Source organism: Centrocercus urophasianus, unplaced genomic scaffold, assembly GCF_019232065.1.
Source record: "Centrocercus urophasianus isolate 14NV4802_14NV808 unplaced genomic scaffold, USGS_Curo_1.0 seq_19, whole genome shotgun sequence".
Classification (NCBI taxonomy): Eukaryota; Metazoa; Chordata; class Aves; order Galliformes; family Phasianidae; genus Centrocercus; species Centrocercus urophasianus.
Window position 1 is genome coordinate 18834862 of NW_024884744.1, and position 8359 is coordinate 18843220.

Genomic DNA, 8359 nt, shown 5'->3' on the forward strand with positions numbered 1-8359 from the left:
ATCGGGTTCGGCCAACAAAAAAGGCTCTGTTTGCCCCAGGAGCCTTCCGTCTGCAAGCAGAAAGCCGCCGGTGAATGGAGGCCTCGAGCCAGGCGCGCCGCCCGGATTCCCCGTGCCCGCTGCGAGCTCCGGAATGCCGCTCGGCGCGGGACGAGGGCAGCCGTCAGCCCCGGCGCTAGGCTTCGTCCCGCTCCTCGAGCCCGCACGAAACGCTTTACCCTTTATCCGGAGCTCCGCACAGCTGTCCTTCGTGCCTGCCCCCAGCCACGGACCACGTGCTGGGTGGGACCCAGCGCTGACGCGAGGCAGCCGTGTCCCGTAGGGCTGAGGGCATCAGAACCTCTTGCCGAGGCAGCAAGCCCGGCCCTCAGCCCGGAACCGAGCGCTGTTTGCAGCTGGAAGTCGCGCTGCTCCAACAGACTCACACACCCTCTGGTTTCCCAGCACGCTCAGAAGCAGATGCTGAGGCGGAGTGCTGCCAAGGCCGTGCTCCCCACAAAGGGACGCCTTCAACACAGCTCCCCGTTCCGCCTCACCGGAGCCTGTTTTTCTAGACGAGAAGTAAGAGAAAAAGGGAAACACGCTGGTTTCTGGAGGGAAGGACAGGTGGCCAATAAGGCGACGTGCAAAGAGCCATCCTGTATGTGAGAACTTGGCCTTTTCACAACAATTTGAAAAGCAAAACAGCATCTGAGTTTTATATTAACAAAGCACACAAAACATGCAGAACAGCCCTTTCATCCCAGAGCGGCTTCACCACTCTCACCCACAGACAGAAGGAGCTCACAAATTTAATGAGTAAATCCTGATGAGCAACATTCTCCTTTAAAAAGAGAAAGTCACAAGGTTTTAAAGAGCACAGTGTTGTCCATTTGCCTTAAACTGAAACGGAGCCGAACAAGCTCACCTGTGGAAAGAAGAGTACGGAGAGTTGCAGGAATACACATTTTAGGTAACTCCATTCATTAAAAAAAAATTGTTCCGGCAAACTGAAGGCTTTTCTTAACTGAAATGGATGTTTCAATACCTTGTTTTGCCTGCCATTTGCATTGCACTCCCGTGGAGCAGCCAGCTTTATTTGCAGCTTAAGCACCGAGATGTGTTTGCATCCTTTAAAGCAGACGCTTCAAAGTCATCTTCATTTCAATCCCTTCTTTCCTTTAACATCTGAAAAGAACACAAAGATTTCCTTGTGGGAAAAAAAAAGAAAAAGAAAAGCAGCTCTTACTAAAATGGAGAACAAATCTGATGCTGATGGCTGTAAAAGTAGCATCACAACAATTAGAGAGGAAGCAGTAACTGCAGGTCTTTAGAGGCACCAGCACCCTGCTGTTTGTGCTTCTCTGTGTCTTGCTCACTTTAATTGCTCACATGAAATACGTGTGGTTTGCTAGGCTGAAGCAATCCAGTAATGAAAAAGCACTGGAGGTTCTGTGTTTAAGTGCCCACACCTCGACTTGGACATGCAGCTCATTTCCAGCCTTCCTACCCACCAGAGACAAAAACTATTCTTTCATCCCAGCACAAAGAGCTCAGCGGGAAACACAAGCATTGCACTGGGACCAGTTTACTTGCCATCACCTAAACCTTAAGAAGTTTCCTTTTCATACTTGCATTCCCCATTCTTCAGGACAGATAATGCAGCCCCGCTGATAACAAATGGCAGCTATTACTGCCTAAATGCAAAAACCTTCCTACAATAGATCCTGTTAGAGAAGTCCCTAGAGGCTTTCATGCTTCTACTCGTGCACTTTGGCAGGCCAGGCTGTGAAGGGACCTGCAATTTTTGGATCCTGAGGCAGACAAAGGGATAAAAAGGAATGAGATTCCAAATACACAAGCCAGAAGAAAGTGTCAGCTGTACACCTTGCACTCACTGGATCCCTCAGCAAGCAACAGCCCATGAATGGATGATGCATTCCTAATCCCAGCTGAGCAGGGCACAAACAGAAAGTGCCCTAACAGACCGAGCCTCTGTCCTACACAGCCTTTTACAAAACTGCTTGGCTGCTGGAACACACAAAACATGCTTGAGACGTGGTGGTGGTGGTGAACAGACTTGAGCCCTGAGAGAGGAAATGGATGCTATTATCATGAGTCAGCAATACATGCTTCACAGCTGTCTGCATAGAAAATAGAAACACAAAGACTTGAGAGTTTTCTTAACCTCTATAAAGGCAAACTTCCTGATCAACCAGGCAGTACATTTGAATCATTTATATGACAAGGAAGCTAGGAGAGGGATAATTTCATTACGAGTCAGCTGCTGATGTTGGAAGGATGCAACACAAAGACTAAGTAAAACCTTACCATTGTGAGATAAAAAATGGTCGTGCATAACTCGTTCATTTAACTGAAGTTAGTCTGCCTTACATTCTCCTCTTGGTCCAAATGGGATAATTAGAATTACCCTCCTACTACAGTACAGTGTAATTTCCTTCTTTAGTTGCTCACTGGATAAAGGTAGAAGCCAAGGAAGACAGCATCTGGAAAAGCTTCCAGTTCAAATTCTTTATCGTGGCAAAGAGGTACAACACAGATTGAAAAAAATACTCATCTTTTCATGACATCTTTTTCAGTTATGTATTAGGAGACTTCTAAGAAACAGAACTTTGTATCACCTAACAAACAACTTAAGTTTCGTCTCCCCTTCTATGCACAGCTGAAGATAAGGTTGAGGTTGGACACAAAACAACTTAAGCAATGTATATATGATGTATTCTATACCTCCCCACTTTAGCTGGGCTGCACATCACTAGTTCACTTCTCTAGCATGCTTTTCTGATGACAACATGCATAGGCATGCAGATGCTGGAGAGCTGAAGATGGATGGGTACAGATTTCATTGCAGGCAGGCCAGCTGAGCCATCAGTATCTCTACAAGGAGGGGGTGTTCACAGAAGCCTTGGATACCACAGATCAGCACTGCTGTCCTGCTTTGGTTAAAACTGGTGCAGGTATTTTGCCTTGTACTACAGTTCTCCCATCAGTCACTGCCTGGAGACACTCAGTAAACATCATTACCTGCCTAAGCATGGTGTTAGCTAGGGCTGAATGCAAGGCTGATAGTTCTGCCATGGGACAATTGCTCTTCTTTCTCCTGACCTCCTAGGACCTGTCTTCACAGGACCAGCTGCAAAGCATCCGGGATGGTAAAATATATCCAAAAATACATTCAGAACTTATACTGTACATCATGAGAATTAGTGACTCCCCTGACCACATTCATCATCTGAAAGTGTTTAGGCCCAGAAGGACTCACTAAAGTACTCTGCAGTTTGTGATGGACGGTGCCAGAACCACACATAAGCCTAGTTCCCCTGTGTGCCAGGCCTGTCCTCTGGCCTGCCTTCCACATCAACACTGACATCTCAGTGGAGACTGGGCTGTGTGGATGGGTGAATCATTTCTCAACCTGTCTCATCCCTGATAAACAAATTCTCTGCCTAACAGCGCAGAGTTGCATCAGACCACTCCCCCAGTAGGAAAACCAAGCCAGTTTCAGCTGTTAGTCAGGTGTTGTTCTTTACCCACAAGACACTTGTACCCTTGATGATAGGAAAACATGAGAGAGAAGAGTGAAATTCTATAATTTGGTTCCTACACCTGACTTTCATAAGCAAAGGATAAAAGCATCATGTCAAAGTAAGCAGGGATAGCTGGATAACAGGAGTTTTGAGCTGCATTATGCACACAAAGAATGGATGACACAGGCAAACCAATACCTATTGTTTTCTGGAATCTCTTACACTGGATTCATTTACTGTTAATAAGCACCAGGAAGGACTGGAGAAACACTGTTTTTTTAACATTAATGAAGATACTTTGCAAAGTGGCAGAGATTAATGAGAAACAATCATAATTAGCAGCATCTTGCTAAAACAACTACAGAAACTGATTTCCATGCCACAGAAATTTGGGAAGAGTGGGGGTGTTCTGCTTCCAATCTTAAATGCCTGTCTTTCCACCTCCACATCCCCAGCCATCATGCTAGAGCACTTATCACAAAGGTAATCCTCTGGGCTTTCCAGATTGCTCCCCCCTGCTTTGGGGCAAGTCCTCAGGAGCCTCAGGACACACCGTACCTATCAGTTCACCTTTATGAAGTGTGAAGTCCAAGAGTCTCAGCTTATGACCTTCTGTATTGTCCAATTCTTTTAAACTGGAAAGCACTTAAAGGGAAAAAAAAAAAAAAATCAGGTCTGCTCACCTGAAGTTACTAACTAAAAAATAGTGGATGCAATCCTTTTCTGTAATCACCCACTTTGACTTTCATAATTGCATTTTAAGTTAGCTCTCATGGTGAAAGTGGCAATTACAGGAGACAAATTAAGCACAACATATGTTCATACCTGTGTGTGAGCACACACACACACACACACACACACACACACATGCAGGTACTTGCTCTGCAACTCCTGTCGGGCTGACTGGTGTGCTTGTCTAAGCATATTCCTCCTACCCAGAAGGTTCAGTCTACAGCCAGCAGCAGTTATGAATCAACAGCACGAAACCCCAAAGCATACACAAGCTACGGGCTGCACGGAAACATGGCTGCTCAGCCACACACGCTGCAACAAAAGTCCAGGCAAAAACCACAAACTGCCACCTATTTCCTCCTCGTATGGGTAAAGGTAAAGACAAAGCCCGATGGCGCGTTGCCCCCACGTGGCGAACTCATCCTACTGCAGAAGAGTGTAAATACCTCCTCGAATTCCCCTACACTTGCTTCAAGCTGTCGTAAGCATTTCAGTTAACGTTAATTCTTCGATTGCAGCAGCCTAAATATTAAGCTGAGAGATCAGCGAAACCGTCTTTTCCACAAGAACACAATTTGCTTCTCTTTTTCGCTTAAAACTTGGGTAATCTCAGCTTGCATGAAACAGTAAGGCCTTAAGATAAAATAATAAAAGCAACCAACAAAATAAAACAGAGAAATCCCTTTCCCCTCCTCCCTTTCCCTGAAGTTCATCTTCTCTCCCTGTCCATCAAATCAGGCCAGTATCTGTAGCATTTGTTACCTCATAGCAGCTGCTCAAGGTTCAGTCCAGTCACAACTTGTACCAGGCTGTGAAGATGAACATCAAAAAGTGTTCAGGGGGAAAAACATGACACCATCAACCAGAAGCCATAATTCTCCCAAAATATGAAATTCTAACAGAAAAGAGAGATCATGTCCCTTTTTCACATCTGTTAAATGCCAAAGCCTTCAGACAATACGACTGCATGAAAGCACTCATACAGACATCGGTTTCAACAGCAGAAAGTATCTTAGGTAGAGAAGAGAAAAAGCCCCTGGTAGACAGGCTGCTTCAGAACAAAAAGAAAACTCAAGGAACTGTACATATGAATCCCCTAGGAAGTCTGGCAATTATTTCACTGCCAAATAAACCTGGGTTGAGAGCCTTGGTGACGCTAAGGCGTAAGATACTTTCAAAACCAAACTGGTAGACTTCTATCTAGACAGAAAACTGCTGGGTTCCCCAGTCCGTGCCAAAGCCAAACCAACTGCTCCAGCTATTTGGGCCGGGGAACAGGGATTGCAGCTTCCTGGTGATGCATGAAACCAAATGTGTGCATGCTGCTGTGCTACACAGCCTGCAATCCTTGCCATGCTGCTTTTCTGTATTTCAAAGCAATGGAACAAGCAGTCTGCTTGCTGGGCATAGAAGATTAAAAGCACTTTTCTTGCTCTGAATGTAAACTTCCCAAATAAAAGCACGAGTCAGCAGGGCAGCTGCTTCACCAAAATGCAACTGCAGATCCAAAGTGCACATTATGGAGGAAAAACCCTGTGCTTTGAGAAAATCACTACTACAGGAAGAGTTTGACCTGGATTTTGGGCTCTGCATTATGAAAAAGTTTATTAAAAGTAAAAATGAGTCAAAAACATCAAAACAACAGTGGAATTGCAAATTACAAAGAGCAGGAGTGGGCATGTTCTGGACAAAGCATTTTACTGCCAAGGCTCTTCCTTCTTTTAATGCTCTGCTGAAGGAGTACAGTATCTGTTTCAGTAAGTGTTTTGCATTAGCTCTCAGGGTGTGTTTATTTACTCATTCTACAGACTACGCTGAATTATCTTCACACGACATTGGACCTCCTCTGCTTCCTACCTGGGAATTTTCCCAGGAATTTTTGGCTCCTGCTTCTAAAAATGAGGTGAATTCTTCTCTTCGCCCCACCAGCCTCAATTTGTTTATGAATAAAAAACAGGAGAACAGCCAGCTTAAGTAAGACAGCTTAACACAGTAAGCTGCTAATAGCTGGCATGTCTTTTAATTCAGGTATCTTGACCTTTTGCCTCCTTCCACATGACTTTATGATTGAGCAGAAATTTCTACCCGGCAGCTTGGACCCCTTTTATGATGCAGCCATACTTTAAATCTGACATGGCACCACCACAGGAGATGCACATAAAACTGAGGACCCCAGGAGGGCTGAGAGCAGAGCACGATTACCTGCATCAGTCCTACAAAACCATTTACAATGAGTTTCAAACAAAGTGAGCAATATTTAGCACCAGGCTTAGCAGTGTAAGTAGCTCTGCTCATTTTTTCCTACCAAGGAGCTCTGTCTTTCCCACAGCAACCAAAGCACAGCTCTTCTTGCCTTGCAGTGCTTGTTTCTTGCAACTGTGTGCAGGACTGTCTCTGCTCCAGCCAGAGGTGGTTTCTGAGAAGCACGTTGTTCTCTGTCAGAGATGCTGGGCACCTCCTGCGTCTTGCTAGGCTTACAGGAACTCATTCCTGTGGGTGGAAATGAGCTCCATTTTGCATTTCAAGTACTGAAACGAAACCTGCAAACTTACAGCTACATCAGAAGATCTTGCCTTGCTAAACACAGTAGAAACTCCGTGGCACACCTGAAACTCCGACACACCTGTCAGTGGCTGGGAGCCAGACCCACGCATCCATCGCCTCCGGATCGCTCTGTCAACAAAGCTGGCCATCAAACCAGTCCTCAGACAAACCTTTTCTTCCTCTTCACACTCTCCCTGGGCTTGACCCAGAATTGCACCAAGCTGACCTCACAGCACACGCACTCACCTGGTTAGCGTGAGCAGGTGATTTTTGCACCGTTCCTATCTCCTCATCAAAAGAACACAAGCAGGCAATAGCACCACTCTGTCACTAATTAACAGCCAGAGTAGCTCTCACTTCCATATAGCAGCATTTCAGGATCTCCTGTTAAGTACCTAGAGAAAAGCAGAAATGGTGATGTTTTCCTTCTTTTTCCTTTATACAAAGGAAAATCGATGTTTGCAGATATTTTGTTCCTTCTATTTAATCACTAAATCTGTGAAAGAAGCTGGCAAAATCCCAATGCAACTTCTGCTTCATGGCACAGAAGTAAGATAAAGCAGCAAGAGCACACAGAGTAGCCAATGAAATGGAGACACAAGGTATGCTCAGCCACTTCCATGCCTGACACTCCAAAAACAAGAGCCACGCGATACCTATCTGGTCAACCACATAAAAACAAGTCTCTCTCACTCAAGACAGTTGCTTGAAGACAGGAAACTCCTCTGTGCTCATACACACTGTTCAGACACATGAACAGAAGACTCAAGTTCAAAGTTAAAACGCACAGGTCTGAGCTTTATTTCCTGCAGGGGTATTTGAGGTGATACGCTGCTATTAGCCAGCTTTGGTAGATGATCAATAAAAAACTGCAGCCCTTTGCAACTTTTGCTATTGCTGCATTGTACAGGTGCATCTAAGAGATGCTGAATATTGCTCCTTTTTGGTACAATTTGCTAATGAAATGCCAAATGCTTTTCTAACCTCACAAGACAGCTTTGTTTTCAGTCACCTTCCTCTGAGGTGATTAGAGATTTATGAAGAGGAGAGAGCTGACCAATACCTCCACACATCAACTAAATGGAAAGCCTAAAAGCAAGCATTGTGAATTTCACCTCCAGCACAGCCATCCTAATATTCAGAAACACCCAAAACATGGACAGGAGGCTCTAAATTAACTTATTCCCTGTTGAGGAGCCAAAGTGGCCAAGGACTGAACTCCACCTACCTGGGTCCAGCATTCAGAGATGGGTCACTGCTGTAGGCAAGGCACTGTCATTCTAACTGGGACAAGTGGAACCTACAAGAACACTGCTCCAATAGTTTGGATGAAGAGAAAGATGCTGGAACTCTGCAGGACACCAAAGGGAAGAACCAGAGATATGGCAGCCATTTAAACACAGAAGAGAAAAACACTTCTCTGTAGAATCATGAAATGGCCCGGGTTGAAAAGGACCACAATGAATATGGAGATGATCAGGAGTATTTCATAGCATAGGAGGAGCAAAAAGGACTGGCAATGTAGCATTCTTAGAAGTGCAGGGATAAATGGAAAA

General features: G+C 45.0%; 1 protein-coding gene and 1 long non-coding RNA gene across 2 annotated transcripts in view; both read right to left on the reverse strand.

Moving 5' to 3' along the window:
* The window catches only part of FARP2 (FERM, ARH/RhoGEF and pleckstrin domain protein 2), a 59027-nt gene extending 58762 nt beyond the window's left edge, over positions 1-265 (reverse strand). Inside the window, exon 1 of the mRNA XM_042820629.1 lies at positions 219-265. The gene's annotated coding sequence lies outside the window, so the exon portion shown is untranslated. The remainder of the gene's footprint in view (positions 1-218) is intronic.
* Positions 266-740: 475 nt separating this feature from the next.
* On the reverse strand, positions 741-4168 carry LOC122161298. The gene is made up of 3 exons (XR_006169150.1): positions 4086-4168; positions 1028-1167; positions 741-907 (listed from the first exon to the last, which is right to left on the reverse strand). It is a non-coding gene; the product is annotated as an uncharacterized LOC122161298 (long non-coding RNA).
* Between the last annotated feature and the right edge of the window lie 4191 nt (positions 4169-8359).